The 12,684-nt window shown below is 45.1% G+C and overlaps 1 protein-coding gene across 13 annotated transcripts in view; it reads left to right on the top strand.

Annotated features, from left to right (window-relative positions):
• The window catches only part of RGS6 (regulator of G protein signaling 6), a 603,395-nt gene that overhangs the window by 552,387 nt on the left and 38,324 nt on the right, over nucleotides 1-12,684 (top strand). The gene's annotated exons all lie outside the window — the stretch shown is intronic.

A 12,684-nucleotide genomic window follows, 5' to 3' on the forward strand; every position in this document is an offset into this window, starting at 1 on the left:
AGGCACCCCATCATTGGGTTATTTTTAAAGTAAATCTGAGACATTACATCTGAGACCTTAAAAATTAACAACACTCTCTTTATATCATTAAATGTCAAGCAAGTGTTCAAATTTGTAGCAGTTGCATAAATGCCATTTTTTAACCTTATTTTTTTTTTAATTTTTTTTTAACATTTATTTATTTTTGAGACAGAGAGAGACAGAGCATGAACAGGGGAGGGGCAGAGAGAGAGGGAGACACAGAATCTGAAACAGGCTCCAGGCTCTGAGCAGTCAGCACAGAGCCCGACGTGGGGCTCAAACTCACGGACCGTGAGATCATGACCTGAGCCGAAGTCGGCGGCTTAACCAACTGAGCCACCCAGGTGCCCCTAACCTTATTTTAAAATCCAAATCCAAATCAGGCCCACACACTGCAATAGATTGACATGTCTTTCAAGTGCCTTTTAATTTACAGGTTTCCTTTATATCCCTATTTCTCCCTCACTGCCCTCTTACATTTTATTTCATGAAGAAATTGTATTCTTTGTCCTGTAGAGATTCCCACAGTCTGGATTTTTTTTTTTCAGCCTGGTGGTGCTATTTAACATGTTCTTCTACTCTCTGTATTTCCCATAAATTAGTAGTTTGATTTAGATATTTAGTTGGGTTTATATTTGATTCTTGTGGGCAAACCTACTTCATAAAGTATGTTGTCCTCTCTTGTCAGAAGACACATAGGTTCTAGTTTTCTCTCTTTTTGTGATTTTAGCAGCTATTGATATTTTTTGCTTAGACCCATGAGTTAATTAGGGGTTACAAAATGGTGATTTTCCAATCCTATCATTTTCTGGATTTATCAGCTGAAATACAAATAATCAAATACATCTACTATTAGATTATCTAATAATACAATTTATATAGGAAAGATAGGATAAGTGATTCTTTCTCTTTTTTCTTTAGTTTTCAAAATAATGTGTGGTTTCTATCATCTTCTAATGGTGACCAGTTAGGGTTTTTGTTTTGGTTTCAGTATCTTTGTAAACTCATAGGTTTAAATATATTTGATGTGTTTTAGTCCATTTTGCTTATTATTTTTATTGACGCTTGCATTGGGCCACCTCTAGCCAGTGCCTCCTTTTAACACAGTCCTCGTAGTCTTTGATGTCATCCAAACAGGAAGGAGGCTAAGATGTTCCAGGCCTTTCCCCAGGCCTGGAATCAGCCATTTCTCCAAGGACCCCTAGTTTCTCTTATTGGGAAATGGTTTTTAGAGACCATAATCTGGGCAATTGGAGGTGCTCGTTGTTCCTGTGTTGGTCATCATTTCTAGGCCTTTTCAGTGGACAGAGCTAGGAAATTGGTGGTTGTTGTTTATGATAAAGACACATCATAAGTTCATACTGATTCTTTCTATCCAAATTGAAAATTACAGGGGATTTTATTTAACCTCTTCTTTTTATGTTTGTGCCTCCTTTCTCTATGCTGAGAATCCTGGCTCTCAAGGGTGCCACAGATGGTAGCATTCATACTTCACATCATTACTCATTCACTGTATCCTCCATTACCACAGAGCAGTCTCAGAGCCCAGTGCCAAAACTACCAGCAATAACATGATCGCTGGTTCTTTAATTGCTGCGTAGTATTCCTTGGGTGGAAGCACCATAGTCTAGCCAACCAGTCCTCTCTTTTTGACATTTATGTTGTTTCTAACTTAAGAAAGATTTGATGGGAAATATTAGGAAGTCAGCAGGTTGTGCCTTGACCAGTTTCTGAATACACAACCTTCGTTAGTACAGTGTTCTGCCATTTTTCAGGTACTTCCACCAACATTATACCCCAGTTGAGGCAGACTAGATACCAGGCTACTCAAAGCCTCTCTAAGTTCCTCATTAACTGTTAGGATTGGTCTCCTGGGAATTCAAATAAAACACTCTTCCTAAACAAACTTGTTTCAACCTGTTTGTTTCTTAAGTGCATTTCCACCATAAACATACAATGTGCTTCTAACTAGCAGTGTGACCTTGGGCAATACTTAAACTCCCTGAGTCTTCCTTTCCTCATCTGTAGAACAGAGGTATAGTGGTCCCTACGCATGGGGGTGGAAAGGGGACCAGGTAAAATGAAGCACATCAACAAGTAAAATGATCTGGCCCGCGGTAAAATTGGATAAATACTTACAATTTTATTTTCCTAATGCTATTAATGTATTTGATACTTTTAGGTTTAACATGTTTGGTGAAAAACTTTCAAATAATTGCATGTAATGTTAGCCCCATTTTAGTGTATCTTCCTCCTCAATTTATGTGTATTAGGTGATTATGCAAATAGGGTGATTCTGTAGCCTTTTACGCTAAGCCAGGGGTTGGTTAAAACAAAAACCAAAAAAACTAAACTTCTGTAAAGGGCCAGACAGGATAAATTTTAGGCTTTGTGGGTCATATGGTCTGTGTCACTACTACTCAACTCTGCGACACAAAAACAGCTATACTGTCACAACATTATAATGTAAACAGCATAAAGGAGTGGTTTGGCTATGTTCCAAACAAACCTTATTTATGGACACTGAAAGTTCAATTTCATATAGTTTTTCATGAAATATTATTCTTTTTATTTTTTTCGACCATTTAAAAATGTAAAGACCATTCTTAGCTCACAGCACATAAAGAAATAGCAGGCCAGATGTGAGCCACACACTGGAGTCTGAGACCCCTGTGCTACACAGTATATCATGAAAATCATTGAAACACTTCAAGAAACCCAGAAAGGTAGAAAATAGAAGGGTGGGGATGGTTAATCTTCTGTTTCTATGGGAGAGAGGTCAGATGGGATCTGTAGCACACCAAACCAACCTGCAAATATTTCCCAGTGGGGGCTGGAGGTCAGAGAGCAGACGGAGGAAAAGTCAGCCAGTCCCAAAATGCTCACACTGCGTACCCTTCCTGGTCAACACTGCTGCCTTCACCAGCTACACAGGGGTGATGCAGTAGTTTCTAGGTAAGGAAAAGAGGTTCAAATCCTTAGCAGCCCATGACCTCCCAGGACTTGCACTCATATCTCCCAACTTGTTGGCCAAGTGTCTGCAGCTCAGATCCACGGCCCCTGGATTGTTAGTGCTCAGGGCTCGGGTATCATGCTGAGAGCTCAGGAAACTCTGGTCTCTAAAGAAGGGCCCAGCCGGGAAGCAGGCTCTGATCCCGCTTCTGCCACATGCTTTGTCTAAGATTGTAAGTGTCTAGATATTTAAGTCTTTTAAGCTTGCTTTCCTCATTTTGTCCAACTGCAAAGTGGGAATGATGACACCCACGCCCTTTGAAATCCTCCCTAGTTGGGATCAGGATCTCTGAGTGGCTTCCTCAGCTGGTCACAAGGGTTCTCATAAGTCCCCTACAGGGGTCAGAACGCCAATGAAATGTGAGCATGTGCCCTACTATCAGGGGTCAGTAGTCAGAATAACGTCTCAGCCAGATTCATGGATTCCTTTGAAATGGGGACTGGGGGTGGGCACAGGCTCTCCCTGAGGATTTTGTTTTTTATCTGACCACATGCATTGTTATAGCAAAGTTAATTGCCTATGTTTGCTTCCTGTGGAAATATTTCACAAGACACCCCGTCAGCATGGGTCCCGCATTTGCAACTTGTGTTTTGCTGATCCATTTGGCTTTTTTGAAAATTTGGGCCAAGACCAAATCTTCCATAAAGGTCTGTGGGCTGTGACCATAGCCCTCAGCTGTTTGCTGTGTTGTTCCAATTTCAGAGATTTAGCTTTGTAAGGGGAGAAAAAAAAGAAAATGGGCCATGATTTTTTTTTAAAGGACTCAGTTCTTTACACTAAGGATTGACTTCTCTGTCCTCAACCATGGGCATCAGAGGACCTGCACTGTCACTCGCTTGCTGTGTGGTCTCAAGCAAGGATCTTGACCTGGCGTGCCTTAGTTTTCTTACCTATAAAATGGGGATGATGTCTTCTGCATAGCCCTCTAAGGATTTGGGGGAAACCAGATGAGCTAATGGCCCTGAAAAATTTTTAAGTAAAAAGTGCTATGTATTTATGTGCATGAACTCACAAAAATTAATGGCTCTAGTATTCCCAAGGTCTTATCATTCCAAGCTTTCTTGGATCAAGAAAACTTCTCCCAAGATGTCCACTTTTCTAAGGAATTCTTAGGAGAAAAATGCAGAAAAAGTACGTGGGAGCCAAATGCTGGGGGCTCAAGTGTCATCATGAAGAATTCAAAAATTCTCACCCCGAAGGTAGTAGGAAAGCTTTGAAGGCTTTGAGAGAAAAAGGGTATCAGAGGATGGTGGGCAGGGAGAGCTCGAGCAAGAGAGGTCTGAATCTTGGGGCATGTAGTCTAAAGCTTTGCTGGTGGTTTTGGGAGGAGAAAATGGAACCGCAAGAAGTATTGAGAACCTAAGACTTCCTCTCTGTGAGTTCACCTCCTTCCAGAGCCTCCCCACAGGCTGAAGGAGGGAGTTGGACATCAGTTGGCTGGCACAGTGGCTGCCTGGCTTCAATTTAAAAAGTCTCGGACATTCCCAGGACTGTGTCACTGGGTCTCTTCAATCATGTGTCCGCCTCCCCATCCATCCACTTCTTGAACATTCTCCCATTCCAGTTGGGAGGCCTTGACCTGTGAGGGAAACTGCAAAGGAAGCAGGAGGCCCCGATGACTTTTTGCCATTAGGCAGAGCTTGTCTATAAGCACACCATTCTTTACAAGCAAAACAAAACAGGCCTAAGAAAACATTTCATTGGGATTGGATTGGATTGGATTGGATTGAATTGGATTGGATTGGATTGGTTTGGGTTGGATTAGGTTGGGTTGGGTTGGATTGGGTTGGATTGGATCGGGTTGGATTGGATTGGATTGGGTTGGATTGGATAGGATTGGAATGGATTGGGTTGGGTTGGGTTGGATTGGGTTGGGTTGGGTTGGTTTGGGTTGGATTGGGTTGGGTTGGGTTGGATTGGGTTGGGTTGGGTTGGATTGGGTTGGATTGGATTGGATTGGAAATCTGTCCATCAAATGGACTGACAGTTGTTGAACTGGGCAGACCCAACCATCCTTTGGCTCCAGTTCCTGCAGGTTTCTGTGTTGGCTTCAGAGCTGTCCAAGCCCTGCTGCTTTCCTGACCTACAGCAGCTGCTGAAGTGCCCCACTGAGGCCCCTCTGGGTCTTCCAGCACCTCTGGATTTGCAAGTTCTTTGACGGGAGTGGGAATTTGGTCTTCTTTACCTTTCATAAGTCCCCACGGCACTAAAGTGATACTCTGCATGCAGTTCAGTTTTTTAAAAATTTCCTTGACAACTCAGTCCAAAATTAGAATACTCTCAGCTGCACCTGTGAAGACAAAGGAAGGACAATTTGTCCCGTGGCTTTCCACTTTGAAAAATCTTGCCAAACAACCTCAGGGGACACATATAGTAGGTGATCAATAAATACCAGTTAAATTAAATTTCTACAATATGCCAATTCAGCAAAACTTGGAATATCCAATAAGAGTCAGGTGTTCTAGGCTCTGGGAATGTACAGATCCATAGGAGGGCCCCTTCCCCTAAGTAAGCCTCAGTCTAACTTACTGAAACTCTACCTGGCCATCATCCATGCATGGAATGATCAAAGAGCAACCTCAAGACCAAAATGAGGACCAGTAATGAAAGAGATGAGAAATATACCAGCAAGTCTATACCTCCCTTAAGCAGACAAGAAGCCTCTAGTCAAAAGTTTCTATTATTATCTCAACGAAGATGTTTAAAAGGAACTTGATTAAGGAATGCAAGGCTTCTAACATTTCCTTTTGTTAAAAGCCAGAGCCCAACTCTTAAAAACTGAGAACAAAATGAGGGTTGATGGAGGGTGGGAGGGAGGGGAGGGGAGGTGATGGGCATTGAAGAGGGCATCTTTTGGGATGAGCACTGGGTGTTGTATGGAAACCAATTTGACAATAAATTTCATATATTAAAAAAAAAAATCCAGAGCTCAGTGGAATACACATTTACGTTTGTCCCAGATTACTCAGAAATAGGAGCCTTTGTAGCCTGGTGAAGGCTGTTCATCTTTGCTCTAGTGGTGGAGGTGGGTGGCTTTGTGTGCCTGTATCACAAGACTGCACCAAGTTTCCTGATATTAATCCTCAATTGGAGGGCATTTCCTGGTAGACTTCCCATGCCAGACCTATTTTAATAAAGAATGCCACAGCACTGCTGGCTCCAGGAGTTACTCATTTTATTCTGTGGGTGGTTTTATTTTAGGAAGATGAACAGCAGAGGGAGGGATACATCTTCCAAAAGAACAAATCCGTTGTTTATGATCTGGTCCTGCTTATTACCACACAGACTAGTAGTTCCTGGAGAGAAGACACCAGAGAACTAAATGCCAAAATTTCGTTGTCGATGCTTCATAGATTTCTTGCACCAAACCCCGTGACTTTGAAGAGGAAAAGGAAAACACTTGTCTAAGTTGATACCCGTGGTATTTGGGTACATGAAAGGCAATACACAAAGATGGCTTCAAAGCTACTCTTATGTAAAGAATAGGAATTGAACCGCATCAAATTACTGCACCTTTTGGTCAAATTGAACATGCTGATACAGATGATTTGCAGGGTAAAGACCAATGAGAATGTACTCTTACATTCTCTTATGATTTGACTGCTGCATTGCATAGAAACAAGCATCCTCTTGTTCTGCTCAGAAGGACAAAGAAACCCAAATGAGGGCTTCTCATTTAAGATCCATATGACTCTAGGATGGTCAGCCAAAGCTGCCTCCGTGAGGACAAGCTACCACCTTTCACGCAAGTGGGTATCCATATTGCCATGTCATTCTTTCTGTTGTCTCTCCTATAACTGTTTAGCAGATACTGATTTAGGACCCACATCAAGACTTTACCACTGTGCAACCCTATCTTCTGTCCTCCTGCAGGACCAGTGTTTAAACAAGTGCTAATTTTCCCTAGGCCTCCTCTAACCATGCCTGGGATCTGAAGGCTTTTGGTTTAGGATATTCAAGAGTCTCTCGAAAGGGATCTGCTCAATGACTTGCTTTGCTACACATTTGCTGCTTATGGCTGCCCAAGGGCTCAGTCAGCCCCCAGAGCTTTGTCAGAACAGGCTCTTCCTTCTGGTGTAGAAGGCAAGTGGTACACAGCCTGTGAGGTAAGAAGCCCGAGCCAGTTGATCTGGGTGACCCAGCTGTTACCATCACTGATGATGGAGGTAGTAAATGGTTCCCAAAGGGTGGTTCACCTACTACTAGGATGGCTCAGCTCAGGACTCAAGAGGAGACCCCTAACGTTTCTGCTGGCCACACACTGAGGGCTTCTTTTGTCCCCCACGCAGCACTGACGCCCTGGAAACCCCAGCTGAAGGATGATGAAAAGCAACATGGTGCCAGGGAAGAGCATGAGCTTGGGGAGTCACACAGTTCTGGGTTCAAATCCTAGCTCTGTACTTGGGCCAGTCACTTAACCTTTTAGAGTTTCGGTATCCTTATCTATAACGTAGGGCTATTTCAGTCTCAGCACTGATTCAAAGCAAACAATAGCAACTAAATAAAATAATGTAACTGGGCTCTGCCTCACCTTTCCTCCCACCCCAGGAATCTTGCATTCTTTGGTCTCACCCCTGTGTCATCCCTAGCAAGGGCAGTCACAACACGAAAGCCAATTATTATTATTACTTTACATGTGCACAGTTTTTGTAGTGCTCTCACTGCTATTTGGGCATTTAATCATGTGATCGGCAGGGCGGGAGAGGGGCAGAGTCAGGACCTGAATCTTAGTCTTTGGCTTCCACCACTGAACAACATCACATTCTGCCTCGCAGGCTCATTTCCTCTAACAGATTGCAACGGACCCAGCAGTTCCCAAAGTCTAGATGTTGTTCCGGGAAGCCTGGGTGTGAAGGGCAGAGATGAGGCACATGTATCTGCAAAAAGAAAAATAAGGCACTTGAAAATCACAAGAAGGGCTCTTGGCATCTGTGCAATGCTCCAGCTGAGTGGTTTCCCACTCCAGGAGGATGTTCGAAGGCTGGGAAATGAGGCCGTAGCTGGTTTAGGACCCCACAGCAACGAGGACATGAGGGTGCTCTCAAGTAATTCAGCTGCTCTAGCAGGCGTGGAACCCAAGGCTCCCGGCTTTTGTCTGATTACCTTCCCCAGTGCTTGTGAGGGTCACTGTGCTTTGCCTAAAGTTAAAGGAGATTTCCAAATGAGGACTATCACAGCAAAACATTCTTTGAAGCCGGTGTGGTTTTGAGACAGCTTGCACCGCTCGCTCCTCCCATCTCCCACGTGTCTTGCACCCTACTGATCCCAGTTGTCTTGCTTCTTCCTTAGCATCCCAGATGAGCAGAGCTCTCCGTCCTGGGGCTGGGCCCAGAAAGGGAAATGAGGGTGGAGTGTCCCATCAAGGTGACATCCCGGTACTATAACTGTCAACCGCTCTGGGGGTGTGATGCCCAAACCCCACAGAGAACTGTGGGTAAGATGTCCAGTATGATTTAGGGCCCTAGAGCATCAGTGGCTCAGCCTATGGAGAACCACCCTCACCCTCCCTGGAGTAGGTGATACCCTTCCCTTGTGTGGGAAGGCAGATGTGGACCCTGGTTGTTCTGCTTGTTCATGGTCCACTCAGCTATCTCTTTTTGAGGAAAGGAAGGGGAAGGAAGAAGGAGGAGAAGGAGGAGGAGGAGGAAAACTAAGGAAGAGAGGAAAGAAATGACGAAGGAGGGAAGGGAAGAAAGGAGAGAGAAAAGATGGGAAGGAGGGAGGATGGGAAGGGAAGATAAGACAAGAAAAGGCAAAGAAGAAATGGGAAGATCAAACTTATTTTTCTCTAGCCCCTGAGGAATTCTGTCAGTGGGGGCTCCCTGGTTCTGCCAGTAGCTCCCTTGCTCTTTGCAGATTCTGGATATACGTTTCCCTTAAGACTGGTTGTCTGCAAAGCAGGGGAAACAAACCAGAACCTCCCATAAATCAGGAGAGGTCACTGCCAAGAGCTTTGTACACTTGCTGTCCCTGGCAGTGATAAACTCATTGCGTTTGGGAACTGGCCAAAGACCCTGAGTCCTATCTTAATTCTCATTCCCAGAAAAACCTCAGCTCTCCTTTCACCCACCCCCTGTTTACTGTCTTTGTGCTTCTTCAACAAAGCTGGCAAGGAGGAAGGAACAGAGTTCCATAAACTGGGCACATCAAAGGCACCATTTCTTGGCTTGGGGGAGCAGAGGAGTGTGGGGGAGAGTCATGGATCTCTGGACTGTGGGAAATAGAGGCCCAGGCCTGAAGCCTCCATGGGCCCTGCCGGGGACACGGGAGATCTGCACACATCATCAGATTGTCTCTCTCAGACCTGTGCCTTGCATCTGCTGTTGTTACTTTGGTGGTTGTTCCCTCACAGGGTAATTTGAGACTGTCCTACTGATGGCCAAGGGCTAGCGATGGCGTTGACAGATTAAGACCGCCTTATTGAACCCACCCCCAACAGGTCATGTCCTCACTCTCTACCTCTCCCCATACCATCCCCAGCTTGGCTCTGGCTCTGAAGTTGGCATGTGACATGGAGAAGATGACAGCAGTGTCCACACTTCTCCTCTGACCCACATGGAGCCCCTGGAGAGTAGACCATCCCGGTCGGCCACTCCATCCTGCTTGCCCCTTCTTGCTCTGGTTGACCATCTATGCAGCGGAAAGACCAGATTCACCAACCCTCCATCCCCTCGGAACTGGGAGATACTTTTCTCTCTGTCCACTCACATCTTCCTACCTTGATGAGGCTCTGTGGTTGTTTAGATGATGCTTCCCTCTCTCTGGCAGGGTAGGCCACCCATCCCATATGCAACATTCACAGCACCCTGTGCTTATGCTTCTTCTTCGTAGCTTGTAGCTCAAATACACCCCCAGATCTACAAAGGTGACTTATGGGAGTGGGCCTCACCGCAAGAAGCCAAGCAAAATTCACTAGTGGCTGGACCTGAGACTGCTTTGGGGGGAGTAGTCTATCCCCTTCACGCATCAATCTTACCTAATAGAATCGAAGCTTCACGACAGCAGGGGCCTCATCTGTCTTGTGCAGGCTGTAACCTCAGTGCCTGACAGAGTGCCTACACCTAGTAGGTTCTCGTTAAACACTTGCTGAATATTTCTGTGACTAAATGTTGGGGAATCCGCTTTATCCTGCTCTTTTTTAATTGACAGGTTCCTTCTTTTAACGGACCAGGCTTTTCCATCCCACAGTGAGGTTGGCGGAATTAGCTGGATCGGGGGAGAACTGTGTTGCCAAAGCCAGAAGGGCCAGACTAGGAGAGATTTCCTTACCTCTCTTGGGGCAGTGAAGGGGGGGTGGGGGTGGGGACTGTTTTGTGAGATATACCTGGGATTTATATTCCTCTGAGAAGTCAGAATAAGAAGCAGGGACCTGTTACCTTGGAGAGGGGTTTGGAGAGGGCCCAGGCATGAGTGACAGGTCTCTCCTGATGACTCAGGAGCCACCTGGCTCTGTCAGCCGGACAGAAGCGATGCCTGAGACAAGAAGGAGACAGTGAGTCATTTTTACTCTGGATTCACATTTGTGCCTAAGATTTAAACGTTAGAACAATTTAAAGAGACTACATATGAAAACAAAGACCAAAGCAGTGCTTTGGCCTCAGCTCTGAGGCCATTAGAGATGACCCAAGATGTTCACACATGGGATTCCTTTGAACTGAGTGTGAGCCCCGCTCCCCTTCCATGCAGAGGGCACAAACTGACGTGACCATAAACCACAATACATATGGAGCCTGCAAATTTGCTGGGTGTTAAACTCAGACAAGCACTTCAGTGACCCTGGAAACAATGTAGATTCCACTAACACGGAACCCATATAATAAGAGATAAACACATATTGTTCCCACCCTCAAGGAATTTAAACTAGAGCGGGCTGGATTTTTGTCTGAAATTTGCAGGCAGTGAAGCATGTTCTCACTAAGTGTATTAAACGCAACACGTCTGGGTTATCAAAGTCGGTTCAAATCCAAGCCAATGTTGAGTTTTGCTTGGCTTCTTGCAGTGGGCCATCCCATCAGCTGGGTTGCACCCTGCTGTTGTAAACGTGGGGGCATTCCAGGAGGAATGAAGCAGGTGCCTGAACTGAAGATGAGATGGAAAAGGATCCATATGCGGCCGAGGAGTTTGTTGCTTTCTACTTTCACTTTCTTTTGAAGTGGGAAGGGAGAGGCTCCCAGCAAACCCTTGCCGTTGTCAAAGGTTCCTCTGGGGTGCAATAGAAGCCTAGCCAGGTATCTCTACAATGTGCTCCCCCCACCCCAGCTAAGGGGAGACCTCTCTTCCTCTACCCTCCCCTGGAGGGCAAGTACCCAAGGAAGAGGTCCCTAATGACCAATCCAGCCTCTCAACTGAGCACTGTCTCCTCACTGACCAGCTTTTCATTCCCTCAAGTGCTGGGGTCCTTGTCCAGCTTCACGGGATGAACAGTGAGTGAACATAAGGGAAGATGCGTCCTCTGCCAAGCCAGCCTCTGCCGGCAATCCCACCATCCCTAGTTAAAGCCCGCTGTCCCTCTTAATAGGTCCTCTCTTGCGACAGCCAGGCTCTCCTGCTGAGGCACTTTCCATCACAACTGATAAGTAACGTTTTTTCAATCAACAAACTCCCTCTTTTAAGGAACCAGGCTTTTCCTGCCCTTGTTGAGGACAGATCTGTTAGGAAGGGCCCACAAACTATAGGGATTAGCTGGAAGTCAAGGGTGAAATTCATCACCAAGACCAGAATGCAAATGCCTCGAGGAGCCCAGGAGAAGAGAGAATACTACGCCACAGCATCTGCCCCTCCTGGATAGAAGCCCTAGGCCCGCTGCATTTGCTCACGTGCTCCGTAAATGGTTGCCAAGGGCACCCTTTCAGGATGGGATGGTGACCCTAACATGTACAACTGACCTAATTGCATCATTTTCTATGTTTTTTTTTAATTAAGCCTTTTCTTCATTTTCTTAATGTTTATTTATTTTTGAGAGATAGATAGAGTGTGAGTGGGAGAGGGACAGAGAGGGAGGTAGACACAGAATCCGAAGCAGGCTCCAGGCCCTGAGCTGTCAGCACAGAACCCGTCGTGGGGCTCCAACCCATGAACTGTGAGATCATGACGTGAGCCGAAGTCAGACGCTTAACCGACTGAGCCACCCAGGGGCCCTTTTAATTAAGCCTTTTATTTTGAGATACTGCTAGATTCACATGCAGTCATAAGACATAATACAGAGATGTACCATTTATCCAGCTTCCCGTAATGGTAACATCTGCAAAACTATAGTATGATTTCATAACCATGATATTGACATTGCTACATCCACTGAGTATCAGATTTCCCAATTTTACTTGTACTCATGTGCATCTGCGTGTGTGTGTGTGTGTTTAGTTCTGTACAGCTCCATCACGTGTGTAGGACAGAGAGGCATTTCATCACTGCAAGAATCTTTCATTTTGTCTTTTTTTATGTTTTTTTAATTTTATTTTAATTTTTTTTATAATTTATTGTCAAAACGGTTTCCATACAACACTAACCTCCCATCCCATCCCCCTCCCGTCCTTAACCCCTGGCAACCACTCATCTGTTGTCTGTTTCTATAATTTGTCATTTCAAGAACGTTATATAAATGGAATTGTACAGTATGTAACCTTCTGGGGATTCCCTTGAGATTTCGCTCA

The sequence above is a fragment of the Panthera onca genome, chromosome B3 (genome assembly GCF_046562875.1).
Source record: "Panthera onca isolate mPanOnc1 chromosome B3, mPanOnc1 haplotype 2, whole genome shotgun sequence".
In the NCBI taxonomy this organism is placed as follows: domain Eukaryota; kingdom Metazoa; phylum Chordata; class Mammalia; order Carnivora; family Felidae; genus Panthera; species Panthera onca.